General features: G+C 30.5%; 1 protein-coding gene and 1 long non-coding RNA gene across 6 annotated transcripts in view; one reads left to right on the plus strand and one right to left on the minus strand.

Annotated features, from left to right (window-relative positions):
- LOC130668593 (homeotic protein ultrabithorax) overlaps positions 1-19,605 on the plus strand; it is a 639,564-nt gene that overhangs the window by 103,993 nt on the left and 515,966 nt on the right. The window lies entirely within an intron of this gene.
- LOC130668602 (uncharacterized) lies at positions 392-1,872 on the minus strand. Its single transcript, XR_008990057.1, has 3 exons — positions 1,581-1,872; positions 1,046-1,175; positions 392-972 (listed from the first exon to the last, which is right to left on the minus strand). It is a non-coding gene; the product is annotated as an uncharacterized LOC130668602 (long non-coding RNA).

Here is a 19,605-nt window from a genome sequence, read left to right on the forward strand (position 1 = left end):
AAGAAAAATTTTTCGTGAAAAATGAAAACAGAAATTTTCTTCTGACAAATATTTTCTTAGTACAAAAAAATTTTTTCTCGTTCAAGGAAAATTTTTTCTTGAAACAAGAAAATTTTCATTTTTAATTCATAGTGCGAAAAATTTCTCAGGGCAAGAAAAAATTTTCTTGAGCCAAAAAAAAATTTTTTGATAAAAGAAACAATTTTCTTGAATCAAGAAATGATTGTTTGGTTTAAGCAAAAATTTTCTTGAACCAACAAATAGTTTTTTAATTACAGGAAAAATTTGTTGATTCAAGAAAAAATTTTCGTGAGGTGAGTAAAAATTTTTTGATTCATGAAAAAATTTTCTTTGGGTGAGTAAAAATTTTCTTGAACCAAGAGAAAGTGTTTTGATTAAAGAAAAAATTTTTTGATTCAAGAAAAAATATTTTTGAGGCGAGTAAAAATGTTCTTGAATCAACAAATAATTGTTTAGTTTGAGAAAAAATTTTCTTGAGTCATGAAAAAATTTCTTGAACCAAGAAAAAGTTTTTTAATTAAAAGAAAAATTTGTTGATTCAAGAAAAAAATTGTTGATTCATGAAATAATTTTCTTGAGATGAGTAAAAATTTTCTTGAACCAAGAAAAATTTTTTTGATTAAAGAAAAAATTTGTTGATTTCAGAAAAAATTTTCTGTCATCGAGTAAAAACTTTTTTCAGTGCATAAAAAGTCATATTACACAAATATAAATTATTTAAGATAAATAGCATGCCTCAACAAATAAAAAGAACGAATAGCAGCAGAATCCATCGGAGATCAGTGCAGCCTCCTGTTACGTATACTGAAGGTATACCGGACAGGAATACACTCAGGATACATTCAGTATACGTACAGGAAGTCGCACATTAGTCATCAGTCACCAGGTGTCACAACTTCCGGATCTTCTTCAGGTAATTGACTTTGAATTTCCTCATTTTCCAGTTTGTATCTGAAACAAATAAAAAATAAATAAATAAATTACAAATAATTTACCATAAAAATACAATTTTTTAAATTCTTACCAATTTTACAATAGAGAAATTTACTATCCAGCAGTAAATAGTTCAATACTGTTGGTTTCAATTTAACGACGCCATGTGCAAAAAAGCTCTTGTAGATCTCGTCCATAAACTGAATAACTATCGCATCTGTCTGTGAACATAAATCACCCGAAGTTATTAATGACTCGCAGTATTATGTAGAGGCGGTCGTACCGTGGGTTATATTTGCCTGGATGAGAGGGATTTTGTGTAGAAGCATATACGTTATTTTAGAGGGGTAGACTCGAATCGATGTGTGGTCATTGAGAGAGAAAAGGAATGAATTTTAGTGTGAACGGAACACAGTTGGTCTAGTGAATTCCCCGAGGGACCAATAGGATTCCCCGGTTTGGTCCTTTCTCTACCAGCTTTTAGGTCTTAAAAAATCCACGTATGTCTAAAATGTCACTGATTAATATCACGTTCTAACATTAAACCGCCAAAATAAATTTAAAAAGTAACTCTGGGAAAATATGTACAGCAATGATGGAAAAGCAAGAGCCAGATGATTACTAACCTTGTTGACATAAAGTTGTTGGCGTTTGCTGGGCAGTATCTGGTGTCTCGATCCCCCACCACAATCTTATTTTTTATCGGGCATCAACTCACTTTTCTCTCAGCAGCCTCACGGAAATCATGAGTCGCCTGTTTATGTCAACCGAGTTCGCCAACTGAGGGACAACCGACTGGGCAAGTGCCGAAGCAAAGCTCGAACAATAAAAGCGAAACAGGTAAAATTTGTGACAACGTGCTTAGCTCGCGGCTGCTGATGTCCGACTGGAAACGTCTACTACTCCGAGACTACCAGGAACGAGGGGATTCAGAGTCGGTACGTCACTCGCGGCGGCACACGATGATATTCTCAATCCGGTGTCCTCCAGTTCATGTGTGCGAATCACGCAGCGACCGCCTCGACGACGCCCGGACGATCACCAGGAATACGGGGAGAGATGGTATCGGACCTCTCTCTTAAACGCTGACTTACACTCGTTTATTCTCTCGCTCGCGCCCAAAACTACCCCGGGCTATGGCATGCGGGGGATGAAACTAAATCCCAGGAGGGGCGCGATCGCACAATGCGCAGGGCTGAAACCCACCCCTCTGCTACAATGCGCCAACACAAACGGCCATTCCGTTCCCTCTTCTTTTCCACCACCGTCACCAATACAATCTCATCTCGTAGGTCGGAATGCTTTTGTGTGACTCGGTTTGAATGCTACTCTATTCTACCCTTGTCAGTTTGCCACGGGAACCTGGCGCCACCCTGTGCCGTTGCTGGGAAACAGGTCCGGGGATCGGAAATTTTATTGCTCTGAATCCTGGCCAGCGGACAAAGACCCAGAACACAAAAAGTTGATGCAATTTAAAGAATCTTTTGTATCAAAAGGTTTGGGAATTAAACTGGACGCACTGGAAACTTTTGAACTCAATAACCGACCGTCCATTTTATTTGTCGGGTCGAGAGAAAGAAAAAAAGTTAGTTGTACTGTAGGATATTTATACTTGTATATTTTTTAGAAGAAATTGTTGGTATAGGACAGGGTTTTCATGGCTACACGTTGAATAAAATTAACTGAGAATAGAGGGTCATTTAAAGTCATGAAAACATGACTTTATAGTTGGCTCTGGCTCCGAGCGGCAGCTGGGCTCGAGTTTGATTTTAATCCCATGCGAATTGCGAGTTAAGGTGCTGAGAAGATCGTGAGTTGAATCTTTATTATCATATCTAGTTCCAGACACGATAGCCTTGATGTGAAGGCGGCTATTTATTTGATTCACAGGACGACCTGAAATTTACATTAAACTTTTTACTTTTTTATCTTATTGTTATTGGAAATATTTATGAGCAGAAAAAATATTGTGTATCTGTGTTAAATTTTTTGTGCTAAATCTACACACTGCACTTTGTTACTTGGTAATTTTAAATCGATCTACTATTTAACACTTAAAATTGTAAAAATTAACATTTATTTTGTGTGGTCACTGGTATTTAAAAAGTGTTAAATTTACTTCTGTTACGTTTTACCCGAATTTCGTGTTTGAATTTTAACGAATCGTCTGTGTTAAAAATTAAGACATATCCTTTGTTAATTTTTAACACAAGTAGCTGATGTTAAAAATTAACACAATAGTCTATGTTAAAAATTAACACAATAGTCTATGTTAAAAATTAACACAATAGTCTATGTTAAAAATTAACACAATAGTCTATGTTAATAATTAACACAAATATCCTGTGTAAAAAATTAATACAATTGTCTATGTTAAAAATTAACACACATATGCTGTGTTAAAAATTAACGCAATATCCTGTGTTAAAAATTAATACAACTAGGCTGTGTTAATTTTGAACACAAATAGCCAGTGTTATAAATTAGCACACGCATTCTGTGTTACAAAATAACACAAATAGTCTGTGTTAAAAAGTAATACAAATATCCTGTGTTAATTTTTAACACTAATAGCCTGTGTTAAAAATTAACACAAACAGTCTGTGTTAAAAATAACACAAATAATTGGTGTTAAAAAGTAGTACACATATCCTGTGTTAAAAATTAACACAAGTAGCCTGAGTTAAGATTGAACACACATATACTGAGTTAAAAATCAACACCTATCCTGTGTCAAAAATTAACACAAATATTCTGTTAAAAATTAATACACATACCCTGAATTAAAATTTAACACACATCCTGTGTTAAAAATTAATACTCATCCCCTGAGTTAAAAATTAACACAACTATTCTGTGTATTGTTTTTAACACACAGATTACGTTGATTTTAACACAATATTTTTTACTGTGACATGAAATATGAAACCTTTTAAAATAATAAATTTTTATAATTTAATGAAATGTTTTCAAAAATAATGACGTAAAAACTGTATAGTAAAATACATTTAATATTTATAAACACTTATATCAACCTAAATGTTTTGTTTACAATATTTATACTCGCAACAAACGATTCAGTTGAAGTATAGACCAACTCAAAACTATTTTCTACTAGCGATAAAAAATTTATCGTGGTCATATTTAATAAATAAGTATGATCAAAGTGTACCTTCTCTTTGTTATTGAACTACTTAACACTCTTGTTAATTTGTGTGAAAAAATTTTCGCAATAAGTCTCGTGTACTAAAGTATCTGAATATTCAAATTATTATTACCCATATGAAAATAATACTCACTCGCTAATTTATTGTAAAAGAAAGTAATTGTGAAGGATTTATAGCATAGCTATTAGTATAAAACTTGTTGCCAACTGATGATGCCATCTTCTGGACAGTTTGCCAACCATCACATGATGTTGAGTATGATAGAATCTTCTCGACGGCCGTGAAAATAATCAATCCAAGTAGTATGAGATTAAATAGACTTGAAAATATCTATTCCTTATCTCTATCCTACGGAGGTTTATTAGCAGAATCTGTAATCACCATAAGAATCACCATCAGTTCAAGTAAAAACAAAGTTATTTACACAGAAAAAGAGAATTTCTTGTTGCAAAAAAAAATTTTTCATCACGAATTTAAAAACAAAATTTTCTTAGGACTAGAAAATAATTTCTTGAGACAAAAAAATTTTTTCTCAGCTCATTAAATTTTTTCTTGATCCAAGAAAATTTTTTCCCGCTTCAAGATAATTTTTACTTGCACCCAAGAATGTTTTGTATTTTGAATTAAAAAAAAAATTTTTTAAGGACTAGAAAATAATTTCTTGAGGCAAAAATTTTTTACTCGCCTCAATAAAATTTTTTTTCGCTTCAAGAAAATTTTTACTTGCATGCATTTTTTGTATTATGAATTGAAAAAAAAATTTCTTGGAGCGAGAAATTTTTTTGAAGCAAGAAAAACTTTATTGAGGCAAAAAAAAATTTTCTTACCTCAAGAAATTTTTTCTAGCACTAAGAAAATTTTTTTTCTCTATTTCATGATGCAAAAAAATTTTTTGGGATAAGTAAAAATTTTCTTGGGATGAGTAAAAATTTTTTGCGCAAAGAATTTTTTTTTCTGTGCAGTAATAAAATTAATAAATGAGTAAATTATTTTTTGAAAAATTAGAAAAATTTTCTTCTTAATTTTTATATAGTTGGCATAAAATAATAAACCTTTAAATCTTTACAAATATTATTTACTATCGACGGCCAATAAAATTATAAAAAAAGGTTTTTCTGTTTGAACGCAGTCAATAGATTTTATTTTTATGACTTTGACAACATTTAAAAAGGTGAATGGACAGTAGCCTACCATCTAGCTATCGTATCTATAAACTAAAATAGGTATAAATGTATTTTTAAGCTGAAAGCAAATACTTTTTTTAAATTTACTGCAGCCTTAAAAAAAAGATTTATTCTGAAATTTATTTTAAAACTCTTTTCTAAATTTTCCTTAGCGATTTATTTTGCAACACTTTTCATTTTTATTTCGGAAGACTGGGGAATATGAGCCACCATTTTTTCTACAATAAAAATTTTTCGTTTTAAAATTCATTATTACGGATTTTTACTAAGGGGTAAGTTGGTCAGCCCGAGTAAAGAGAACTGGAAACAGTTGAATCCGAGGTAAAATGAGCCACTATTAAAATAAAATGAATTTCTTAGTTAAATTTTTTGAAGCCATAAAAAATTTTCTACGATCAAATTTTTCGATCTGGGACTAAACGGAAAAAATTACTCAAAATTTTGAGTTCTCAGCTCCGTCCAAGATGACCAACTTGCCCCATCCTTATGGACTGTAAATAAAAATTTTTTAACAAGCCAAAAATTTTTTTTTGTCTCAACAATTGTTTCTGATTTTTCTCGGGTCAAAAATCACTAAAATAAATTTTTATAGTCTTTAATTATTCAGGAAATTCTAATAAAAATTCCATGAGTGCGATGATTTTTGAATTTTTTCACAAAACTTGTCTGCTGTAAGAATTAAAAAATTCTATGGTCTAATATATGAAAAAAAAAAAAAAAATTAATATGACAAGTTTGGGCTCACAACCATAGAAATTACTGAGAACTGAAGAAGAATTAAGATTCCGTAGGAATGAAAAAATCCCCAGAAATCTTTAGACGCAATCGTATAAAGGCAAATATATGCTGGTCTTTCCTACTTTTTCATATATTTATTTATTTACTGCTATTATTTTTTCCTCTATGCCACCTATATCTACTTTGGGCGTAAGGTGGGCTGCGAGAAAGCAAGGTGGCCCATAAAATCGAGGCAGTAAAGTTCGCACGTAACGTCCATGGCATAAGCAATCGTAAAGTACAAGTAAGTCCGCTTCATCCCCAATAATATTATCGTCCTTCTTCGAGTTAGGGCTCTCTTCAGCATCAGAATAACGGCCAATGGCTATGAAATAGCTTTGATAATTATTATAATAACCGCATGACGGCCGAGGACGTACGGCAAATTATTCTCTGTAGCAGCTCAGCACACAAAGTGTACACCCTTATTATTATCCATGGGCTTCTCAGCAGATGTACCAGCATACCAACAGAACACTCATTACGCAATTATGTCAGTCATTACGATCATCTTGTACATGGGCACAATAAATCCTTGTACCCAAAGATTATCCACTGAATTCATGCATAATTTTTTAAATCACAAGTGAAATTTCTTCGATAAAAATAAATTAGAAAATTTCATTTTTCTATTTTTTTTTAATGTGTGAAGTAGGGAGGGGGGCAAATCGGGCTAATTGAGAAAATACTAAATTTTCCAGGACTTGAATTAAATTTTTTTCTTGTCCCAAAAAATTATTTTTCACTCAAAGGAAATTTTTGTTTTCATTTCATAATGAAAGAAAATTTATTGAGACAAGTAAAAATTTTTTGTGCCAAGAAAATTCTATTTTTTTGTATAAAAAAAATTTTCAGTCATACCGTGAAAAAAAAAATTCATTTTTTGCGGAGAAAATGGCGGACTCTACACATAACAAATTGTGAAGGAAAAATTTTTCAATGTGAAATGAAAACAAAAATTTTCTTAGGACCAGAAGAAATTTCTTAGATCAAGAAATTTTTCTTGGCTCAAGAAAATTTTTTTTTTACCTTAAGAAAATTTTCGTTTCCACTTCATACACAGAAAAAAAATTTCTTGAATCAAGAAAATTATAAGGGAGACCGAAGTTATTTCGGAGCAAGAAGAAATTTTCTTAGCTCAAGAAAATTTAACTTGGTTCAGGAATTTTCAACTTCACTCAAGAAATTTTCAGTTTTCCTTAAGATTTTCTTGGTTCAAGAAAATTTACCCTTGACTCAAAATTTTTTTCTTTCTGTGTAGTGTGAAAAATTTTTTAGGTCAAGTAAAAATTTTCTTAAGTCAAGTAAAAATTTTTTTCGAGCGAGTAAAAAATTTTTTAGCCGAGAAATCTTTTTTTCTGTGTAGAAAAGGTTGAAAAACATTTCCTACATAAAGAAAAATTACATTTCACATAATTATCGGATGCAAAGAAAGAAAAAAATTATTATAAAATTTTGAGGGTACTCCGTTTTGCCCCCTCCCTCTCTTATATTATTAGAATATGTAATTTCTCTGTGACTGGACTTAATAAATGACTTGAAGTAATTAAAGTAAATCTACACGTTAAATGTAGCATATACTCGACACAGCTGAGTGTCAAGACCAAATACACAAGATAGCGAGATAATCAGTGGCAAGACAGAGAAGGTTGCTCTCGAGTCCAGGATGCTGAAATGAGATTTGCAGCCAGTGGGTACTAGCAGCAGCAGCAGTAGACAGGTTCGTTCAGCTGCGCGGCGGCCATCATGAATGTCTGTAAAATATGTATTCGAACAAATGAAGAGGGGACCGAGTGAGGGAGCCATCTGCATGAGTAAGAGAAAGCCAACAATATTGAGTGACAAAGATAATGGCCGGCTGAGGTGGGGGAAAAATACCAGGACGCCTGGCGGGGAGTGGACAAATTCCGACTGGAAGGAGAACAGCGGAGGAAAAAAAACCGAGTAAAACATGCTCGAGAGAACTAGTGTTGCTGCAGTCTCATTTCACGGCGGGATAGGCAAAAAAGCTCCTTACCTGCGCCATCCAAGTTACGCTATGCGGAATAAAGATGACCGTGTTCTATACGCGCATGTTTCCTACAAATGCGTTCAATAAAAACACGTATGCGTATATATGTATTTTTACTAAAAAAATTATTTACAATTTTTGAAAATTTTGCTGGCTAATGTTTGGCTTTAGCTCAAAATATTAATAGGGGAGAGTGAAAAAATTATGAATCTCAAGTCATCCCTGCTCCAAAATTTTAAATAGTGAAGAGAGTGAATTTCACTAATTACTAGTGAGAAGTAAAGAAATGTGAGGCGATATGGGCTTAGATTTATATTGCATGCAGGCCTTTTTTTTTAGAGGCCCATTTTGCCCCACTGCCCTCTACATATATCATTAATGCAGACAATTAAAATTCATTTCCACTAGGAATTTTCACTAATTAATTTTTAGAGGACGATCCTAAATTTTTAGAAGATTGACAATTTTCGGATTTTTTTTCAGCAAATTAATTACAAGATAAAATAAAAATATGGACATGTAGAAAATTAAAAATTCTATAGGTGCAATTTTTTTTCTATTTTTTTTCCATTATTCATCGTTCAGAAACAATTCCAAAAATTATTAGTCGTCGGCTAACGGCAGTATCATTTTTAGAGGACTCAATATAGCGATTAAAATTTTTATATATCGACAATGAGGGTTATCTAGTAACGGTAGAGATTATACGCATTATTCAAAAAAATAATTATCCAATTTTTTCATAATTTTTGTCATGTAAAATTTCACATAATTGCCGTTATCCATAAATTATATAATTTTGATTTATTTATGACCAATATACATTGAGCAATAATTTACATCATAAATATTAACCACAGTTTAATGCTAATTAAATTTTTTTTATGTTTTGGGATAATGACGAAAAATTAAGTAAATCAATCTTGTACTTTTGCAATTATCTCGTGTCTTTAAATTTATTATACGATTTTTTTTTAACTTCAATGTTAAATCGCTTGATTTTTTACATACAGAAAAAAAGAATTTCTTGATGCAAAAAAATTTTTCTTGATTCAAGAAAATTTTACTCCCCTTAAGAAAATTTTTATTTGCCCTAAGAAATTTTTTGCATTATGAATTGAAAACACAAATTTTCTTAAAGCGAGAAAAAATATCTTGTGTCAAAAAAATTCTACTTTTCTCTGTACAAAGAAAAAAAAATTTCTTGACGCAAGAAACAATTTACTTCATGAATTGAAGACGACAATTTTCTTAGGACTAGAAAAAATTTCTTGAGGCAAGAATTTTTTCTTGCTTCAAGAAAATTTTATCTCATCTCAAGAAAATTTTTTCATGAATCAAAAAATTTTTTCTTGGCTCACGAAAATTTTTACTCACCCCAAGAAAATTTTTTCTTGAATCAACAAATTTTTCTTTTAATTAAAAAAACTTTTTCTTGATTCAAAAAATTTTTTCTTGGCTCAAGAAAATTTTTGTTAGTTCAAGAAAATTTTTGTTAGCTCCAGAAAATTTTTTCTTATCTCAAGAAAATTTTTTCTTACCGCAAAAAATTTTTTTTCTTGCATTAAGAAAATTTTTGTTCTCCATTTATAAAACAAAGGAATATTGAGGCAACTAAAAATTTTTTTCTGTGTAGGTGTTCGTAGTTACCCCTCCTTCCTTAGTAGATGATTCTTTTCTCTGTTGGATCTTTACTGTGGTCTAAGAAATATAAAAATGGGTATTAATATCCTAATACTATTGCTCTATCGCACGGAACATAAAATTATATAACCAACTCATAAATACAATAAATATTTTTCTAAAAAGGAAAAGAACGAAAGTAGACTCAAATATAATGCTTATATTTTTTTCTCATATATTACAAGATGTAGACCATAAACTGCAATACAGATTGTGACTTTATAGAATTGACAAAAATTTTTTATCCTACTTTGAGAAGTGATAAATTTATGTGAGATACATAAATATTTGTTGTCTAGATGATATCTGGACACGATTATTAATATATGACCCCAGGTATCATTGGTATAATTTATGGAAGTTAATAAAGCACCAAGTGGTCTTTGAAATGGTACAAGATTGCTTAACGAATTATCCCTACACAAAATTTATCCATCTCTGTCATGTAATATTAGCAGTGTGAAAAGTTAGTATACATTTGTTTTTATTAACGCGCTCTTTATATTCTTATATTATGAACCTAAGCAATCTTCATCAACATAACGTTTATTAGTAGTCAGATTTATCATTTCTTATTTTATAACCAACGCGTGAATATCAGATTTTTCATAAGTATGTTGTACTTTTTTTTTTTCACCAGCGTGTTTTTATGAATGCTTTTATTATGAGCTTAAACAATCTCCATCATCATGTAATATTTACATTTTTTTTTCTTAAGAAAAAAAAAATTTTATGTTCAACTCTACATTTTTTAAAAGTTCATACCTGTGATCTTAAAATAATAAGAATAGTTTAATTAAATAAAAATTGTTTTTTTTTATGTGCAAAAAAAATTTATTTTTTAACTTTTTTCAAAATTTTTTATAGCAAATAAATATTTTCGACCCAACTAAACATGAATTTGATTCAAATTCTATTATTATTTTCTTAATTCAAGAAAATTTTAACTTACATCAAAAATTAAGAAATTCTTGACCTGAGTTTTTGAACTTTAGGTGAAGAGAATTTATTCTTGAATCAAGAATTGGAATGTTTTTAACCATTATTTTATTCTTGAACCAAGAGCGCGACATTCTTGACCCAATATTTTCTGGCTTTGCGACACTAGCACTTTGATTCCAGGCGGTACTTTATCATACTAAACACGTACTTTTTTTTTCGAATAAGAAAATCGCGTTTCTCAATAATTTTACGTTCCAACTTCATCTTTAAAAAATACTGACTTTGGATGGGATCGAACTCGCATCCTTTGAATTAGAAGTTTTGTCTGCTATCCACTAGGCTGGGGTATTTTAATATCCAAAAGCTGATTTTCTTGAACTGAGTTCTTGCTACTTTTGATTCAAGTCGGTAATGCAGTGGAAACAAGATATCGAGTTCTCTAAGCAAAAATGTTTGTTTTTTCATTTCGCATACTAATATTTGAATCAAGAATTCAAATTTTTTAATCGAAGAATTTTCTTTTGAATCAAGAATATTAACTTTACGAAAAAGATTTTCTTGAATCAAAAAATTTTTTTCTTCACGATACTCTTGACTCAAGAGAATTTTTCTTGATTCAAGTTCATTTTTTTTCAATAATTACGTCACTTACTCTCAGAAAAAAAGGATTTCTTGGTGCAAAAAATTTTTACTCGCCCCAAGAAAATTTTTACTTGACCCAAGAAATTTTTTTCATCATAAATTGAAAATAAAAATTTTCTTAGTTCGAGAAAAAAAGTTACTTGAGCCAAGAAAAAGTTTTCAGGCGAGAAAGGAATTTCTTGCGTTAAAAAATTTTTGTTTTAAATTTATAATACAAAAAATTTCTGAGGGCAAGTAAAAATTTTCTTGGGTCAAGTAAAAATTTTTTGAACCAAGAAATCCTATTTTTCTGTGTACTACAAATGAATCATATCGTTGACGCAACTGAATTACTCGAATATTGTTTTTTTTTTTTTATTTTCAATATCCGTTGGCAATAAATATACAATTAATGAAATGAAATTGGAGGTTACTGTTTTTTAATCAATATGAATTAAAGTGCTGCGGAGTATAACAAAGAAAATATGGTAGCAGCAGCGATGAATTGCACAATAAAATAAAAGTGGTGATTATCGATAAGCGTAAATGACAACATTGCAATGTCATCCGGTGGCCATAGCTTATACTTATTTCTAGTATTTCACCAACACCCAAGGGCACCCCTTCAATATATCCAGAGCAATTTCACGTTTCTTCATTCTATACCCCATTTCTGTACCGGTTCCGATACCCAGGAATAGAATAGTCTTTGCACGCTCTTCCACTTACGATATTTTCTCGTAACCTCCAATAAGCTCTTGGGACAAAGAACGACGAAAAGAAAAAAAGTAAACATCATTTCCCCAGTTGCACTCGGTTCCATAACACGATCGCGAAAAATGGACCATCCCATGGCACTTATACGTTAAACTTTGTTTTGCTTCTCTGAGCTGTATATTCTATTTATATATTTTTTTTAATACCCCAACTGTATCACCTTTTTTGCTTACGTGTTGGAATGCTGATATGTGGTAATAAAATTTTTTATTGCCATCTTTTAAGATTGGGGAGTGATTGTTGAAAAAATTTTCAATTGATATTTTTATAAATTCTATATAAGTAAATATATATGTATTTTTGTAATCACAATTTAAAATTTGCTGGTTGAGAATTTATTTATCAGCAGATTTAAATGCATTATAAGGAATAGCAGAAATGAAGCTTTTAATTAAACTGCGATGGCTGTGAACTACTGGAATTGGAAAAGTTGAATCCGTCTTTAAATGGCGGGACAATTAGACCTGCTTAGTTAAACTTATTCTCTTTCTTCTGTACGAATGTGTTTCCCTTTGCTGAAATATTTTGTATCTCTACGAGGGAGCTTTTAAGCTTTCTAGATTTTTAAAGATTCAGAGGAATTAATTCCATTCGATAATTACTTTTGCAATTAAAAAAAAAAAACAATAAAAGAGAATATACTAGAATGGGCTAAAAAAATCGACTATTTTTTTTTTTAACGATACTGTGAAAATATTATTTGTGATGACAAAAAAAAATTATTGTGAAAATTTGAGCCCTTAATATTGATATTAAGAGGTGTATGTCATTGCAATTTTTGATTTTTTTTTGAATCAGCGGGTTTTTGTCATAAATCTCAAACAATCGAAATAAACGAAATCGACTTGAATACATTTCTTGTAGGAAATTGAATGTTCTACAAAAAAGGTCTGATTAAAATTTTTTGTCAGATGAACCGTTTCCTTATAATCATACCTTCAACATTGGTATGATTTTACAATTTGATTGTTCAACTTTGAAATGTTGTAATTAATGTAAAAATCAGTTTCCAAAAAAAAAAAAACGATAAATAATTCCAAAGGAACTTGAATGCTCTACAAAAAAGTCTCTTAACAATTTTCGCTAAATTCTCTCCTTCGAAAGTTATTCAAGGTTATTGAAGTCGTTTCGACTCAACTTCAACAATATCAATAGTAAGGGCGTAAATTTTCACCCTAATTTTTTTTTGTCATCCCAAATAATATTTTCACAGTATCGTTAAAAAAAAATAGTCGATTTTTCTGGCCCAGTCTAGTATATACTATATAGAACCTCTGTTGATCAAAAATTAACAAATTTTTATCAAACAATCAAACAGACAAAACCTATGCCAGAAACATCTATCGGGTATTGGCTTATTATTTTATACCAAAAAATTTTTCAAATCTTTCTTTTCATTAATTTTCGAAGGCTTAAAACAGTTAATGTTTAAGAACAGAATATAGTTTAAATTCATTTTATTCTAGTGTCGAGTAAGTAACAGATTTTATTACCTTCTGCAACATCGTGAAGGCCGGATTTTAATTTCAAATTTTCCTTTATTGTATTTCTTCCTGTACCTCGTGGCCATTTTTACTTGCATGGTGCGCATCAGATATCTCTGCAACGGTGCCCTTGCCTGCCAACAATTAACATATTTTTTACTGTCTCAAATATTACACATACGAATTCAAGATGCGTACATCTGTATCAGTAAAACAGGTAAGTAATATTGTTATTTCAATGAATGGAAAATTTTACGAAACTGCAAGTACGTTGGCTTACAGTCGTAAAAAACTTAAATTCATTGCTGAAGTTCGTTAATGTTTAATTTATTTCAGTAGTTTGTCAGGGACTTCATTAAAAAAAAAATAAGTTTTATTGTTGACAATGAATTTAAAAATATATGTGATTTATAATTATGACTTAAAAATGTTTATAAAAAAATCAAAATTTATTTGATAAATTATAGACAAAATGTATTTGATTCAGTCAATTTTTTTTTTTTTTTCGTATACCATCGATTGAATTAAGAAAACTTTGCTAACATAAATTGTGCATAAAAAAGAAGGATTTCTTGGTGCAAGAAAATTTTTACTTTTCCCGAGAAATTTGTCAGATTGTGAATTGAAAACATAAATTTTCTTGGGGCAAAAAAAAATTTTCTTGTGTCGAGAAAATTATCTTGAGGCAAGAAAAATTTCTTGATGCAAGAAATTTTTTTTCGTCCCAAGAAAACTTTTGTTTTTAATCTGTGATACAAAAAATTTCTAAGAGCAGGTGAAAATTTTCTGGGGGCCAGAAAAAATTTCTTGCTTCAAGAAATTCTTATTTTTGGTGCAGAAAGTAACCTTTTTTGTCGCAAGATTTTTCGTTGAGAATTGAAAACAGAAATTTTCTTAAGACTAGATAAAATTTCTTAGGTCAAATAAAATTTTTCTTGGAGCGAGAAAAACTTTTCTGCGCAACGTCTTATCGTCGGTACAAACAAGATGGGTTACTTGGCGTAAGAAAAATTTTGCATTATGAATAGTAAACATGAATTTTCTTCAGACTAGAAAAAATTTTCTTGTGTCAAAAATTTTTTCCGCCCCAAGGAAATTTTTGATTTCAATTTTTGATGCAAAAAATTTCTTAGAGCAAGTGAAAATTTTCTTGGGGCGAGAAAAAAATTTTTGCGCCAAAAAAAGCGTGAAGTCTGTATTACATATATTATACTCATAATAATACTTAAAAAAATTTCTAATTCTACCTTTCCCATCGCGAATATCATTATCGAAGTACCAAAAAAAAAAAAAAAATATTTATAAAATTACCATTTACAGTTATGTGATAAATATCATTTTTCAACGTATATTTTATCGAATTTTATTCTATAACAATATTCTCACGAAAACCATAAGAGTGATTAACGGCCCCATTAGTCATTGGTTATTTATTATTTTTTGCTGGGCGTAGAGTGTCTCCAACAAGTAAAAGGTGGTGCCGAACCATCAAAGTCGCAATAAATTATTGCCATAGCTTCCTCGTTTTCAAAGTCGTTAAATGTCCGCGGGCTTCATCAATCATCTGCGTATTCCATGTTGTTTTTACTTTTATTAATAATGGATTTTTCATTAGCTCAGGTCCCCATGATTGTAAAAATTTTAATTAAGACATTAAACTTATTTTTGTAATTAGCAACTTAATTTCTCTGTCATAAAGGAAAAAAAATTAGTAGATAAGCTGAGAATTACACGCTGATTTTTTTCAACGTTTTATTAAATATGTCTTAGTGCCGTCAGAGTAATAGGTTAAGTAAAGGTTGAAAGTGGTAGACCAATTGTGCACGAACAGAAACTTTCGGAGCAAATGAGATTTAACTCGCGCCCTCGTTTACTATATAGGGATTCCCCATTTTCCACCGTCGACTGATGATGGCGAAAGTTGAAAATTGCACGCCATTGAACACACCCGGTGCGACGATATGCTATCGCTCTCTGGCGTGGGTTAGACTTATTAGTTACATGTGGCGTATAAGGATCGTCTATTTCATTCATTTTGTAATATTTTATTTCATGTCTAGTTTACAAATAAGGGAGAGGGGGGGTACTTAAAGAAATGCTCAATTTTCGGGGACTTAGACGCTTAATTTGTATTTTTTTAATGACATTCAAAGTGAATGAAAAAAAATTTTCAGATGCTGTCAAAAAAAATTTTCATTTTTTGCGGGTAAAACGGGACCCCCTGGAAAAGGGAAAATAAAAAAAATCCAAAATAATGTTCAATTATATTTACAAAAATGATTTTGGAATTTCTAATATAAACTATTTTTATCAAACTTTTGAATGTCCCATTTTACCCCTCCCCTTTCCCCTAATCCTATGCATCAGCTAATTTTACTTTTATTATTTTGATTAGATTTAATGCCTGGATTTTTTAGAACACTTCAAGCGCGAAGCGTTTCAAAAAATTTTCGACTTTATTACAGAATTTCGTTCGTTTTGTGAAGAATATTTAAACAAGTGTAAGTATGATTTTTACATGAGTAAATCAGCTGGAAAAATAAGCGTTAGTAGAACAAATCTTATGCTTCGCAATAGAGTTGTGCAATAAATTTTTTTATTATTTTGAGCTGTGAGAGCATTTGAATAGAACCATAAACACAAAATTTTCGAGGTTTCTCACAACTTTGAACAATTTCATGAGTCATTATGTCCATTATTGCCCAAACCGCCTATTTGTCCCAGTACTACCTGCGGGAAGAGTGGGGGAAAATGGACTTACATTTATAGTACATACCGACCCTTTTTCCTTAAGCGGCCCATTTCGCCCCACTCTTTCCTATATTACTGTTATCACTGCAAAATAATTTCAACTCTAGTCGAGAAAGTGAAAATTAAAGCTAGGATTTTTGCTTCGATTTAAAAATAACAATTAATAATTAATGCTGTCAAATTTGTGATGTTGCGGCGGAAATATTAATCGTATTAAAAAATTTTTCAAATAAAAGTTGTTTCAAATTTAATTTTATAAAAAAAATGTCTCTTATAATTTGTTCGTAGGACTGATAAGAAAGACGTAATTTCAAAATTAAGATTTTCATACAAAAATTTGAATCATTCATTATGAATCTTAATTTTAGAATTGTGATGAAAATATTGGTCGAATAAAAAAATCATAAGAGACATTTTTTCTAGCAAATTAAATTTTCTACAACTTTTGTTTCAAAACTTTTTTTACAAGACCAATATTTCCGCCGTAATATTGAACATATGAACCATTCATTTCGAAATTGAGGCAAAAATTTTGTCCCTAGTGATAAGAAATAAAAATGGAAATGAAAATTCTAGTAGTTTTTATGCAATTTTATGACCTAGGGAGCCGATCTAAGAACCAATGGACAAACTCTTGGACAGATAAACCCGCAATGGAAATCAAATGAAAAAATAGAGCTTCGCATTCGAGGTGTGCAAAAGTTGTTAAAATTTTGAAAATTTCCGAGTTTTTCCGAGGTAGTCTATTGGGTACAACCTTGCCTATAAATACGCACATATTTTTTCTTCTTTACAAAGTAACGTTTCTTATACAATATCCTAATATATGTAGCAAATATGCAATATAATATAAGACACCAACTGCAGAGAAAATGTTAGCCCTGTGCAATATCCCAAGGCAACGTTACCCGGTTCATTTTGCCTTTACTCTATATGCATACCGTCCTATCTTTCTTTACATATATATTTCCACTATCTGCGTAAGTATAGCGCCAGGCGAAGTAAACTGCCTCAGAGAGAAAGAACATTTTCGCTTTAACTCTCCTCTACCGTCGTCTAAACTACTTCGAGACTTCATATTCCTTTGTTTAATCTCGTTTGCGACTCTCAAAGGGAATATAATATTTCAAATTTTCTACTTCTGTTATATTTTCTTTTTCACTTCTCTTTGCTAAAAGACTTTGGCTTCATTATTTTTATGGTTATTGTCTTAGTCTTCATTACACTTTTACATTTCATCATATTTTTCACTTCACTTGAGCTTATCAAACAAAAACGTACAGTTTAAGTTCTAAAAACTCATATAAGATAATACTGAAAAAAATGACTTTTGTAGAATCAATATTTTTTCAAATAGTAAGTCAACAAAAATTATTACATTGATAAGTTTGTATAGAAGCCGAAGAATAATTTTCTTGACCGAAGAAAATCAAAATTTATTTACACAATTCAAAAAAAGACGATCAGGATATTTCGAGCTGACTCGGATTTCTTTAATCAAGAAATTGATTTTGAGTGAAATCTTCAAATTTTTGAACTAAAAATAAATTAGATTGAAAATTTACAATAGAATAAATTCTTGTAGTAAGAAAACACGGAATTTCTAAAAATCATTTTTTTTCGTCAGTTTACACTGAGAAAACAGTTGATTCCATTAAAATAATTAGATTTATTATTATATTATATATAAGCATTTTCCTATGTTGGCATAGTAACTATTACCATGCTAACATAGGAATATTCCTATGTCAACATAGGAAAATTCCCTATGGAAATAGGAGAAAAATAGTATTTATTATAGGTAGTATTAACTTTTTCCATAATACATAGTAATAGTTCCTATGTTAACATAGTAAAAATTACTGTGTTAACATAGTAAAAATTACTGTGTTAACATATGAAAATTCCTACATCAGCACAGTAATTTTTCCTATGTAACATAGGAATAATTACATCTTACAAAAGAATTATTCCTATGTTAGCATAGTAAATTTTCCTATGCTGCATAGTGAAATTTCCTATGTCGCAGAGTATATTCCCGTATGTTTACATAGTAAATTTTCCTGTGTTAGCATAGTAAATTTCCTTATGCTGCATAGTGAATTTTCCAATGTCGCATAGTAAATTTTTTTATGTTAGCATAGTAAATTTTCCTATGCTGCATAGTGAATTTTGCTGTGTCGCATCGTAAATTTCCCTATGCTGCATAGAAAATTTTTCTATGTTAGCATGGAAAAAATTCCTATGCGAACAACGGAATCTATATAACATAAGAACAAAGGAACTATGTAACATAGGAAAATTACCTTTTTTTCCGAGTAGATACTAGGATTCAAATTGTTTATCTAATAATTTAAATGATATTCACTACTATCAACTTCGGTTTATAAATTTGACCATCGCTAGATTATAACTTTTACCATAAAATTCTCTACGTGTACGACCATAGTAAAATTTCCAAGGGTTACAGTAATTTTTACTATAATAGTTGTAAATTTTCCTATCGTCATAGAAATTTTTCTGTTTTTATTGATATTCAAGTCAGGTGGGCAACATGGTCCGGCTTTACTATGATTCCATACTCTCTTAAATTTGAAACAGTGACAATAGTGACTATTCTCTGTATACTAGTGAAAAGTATGTCACTAATTCAAACAGTGGTTTACTTTTCACTAGCAATAGTGACTATTTACTGCCAAATAGTGATTGTCACTCGATTTTCACTAATTTGTTTTAAGAGAGTAGTATTTCAAACAACATAATTTCCATGTGCATGAAGTGATCAGCTATTAGGCTTTTTCTTTTCGTCAACTTTTCTAATAGCAAAACAAAACCCATCAGTTTATTTACAATTCGACATAATATTGCAAACCCGATAGCAATTTTTAGTGATTTGTTTTCCTCCTCTAGTTTCTTGATGATACAGAAAAAATGTTTTCTGCTTCGTCTACATCAGTCGAACGTAAAAAAGATATGAAACTGAAAGAGGGTTTTGTAGCACCCTTTGTGACAGCCGAAAAGAGACGATATACCAAAAATAAAGAATAATAAAAATATTCTCATCGACGCTTGAGTTTCTCAGTATAATTTTACCTTTTACTTTTTTTTATTTTTTCATTCACTTTACGAGCTAAACTTTTACCCTTCTGTTTTTTTTCGCCTTTTTCATATACGTTCTTTCCTTTATATTTCCCTTACCTCTTATTTTTCTTTATTTCTTCTTCTTCATTATCGCCGGTGTGTTATTTCACTTT

This window comes from Microplitis mediator, chromosome 5 (genome assembly GCF_029852145.1).
Source record: "Microplitis mediator isolate UGA2020A chromosome 5, iyMicMedi2.1, whole genome shotgun sequence".
Taxonomy (NCBI): domain Eukaryota; kingdom Metazoa; phylum Arthropoda; class Insecta; order Hymenoptera; family Braconidae; genus Microplitis; species Microplitis mediator.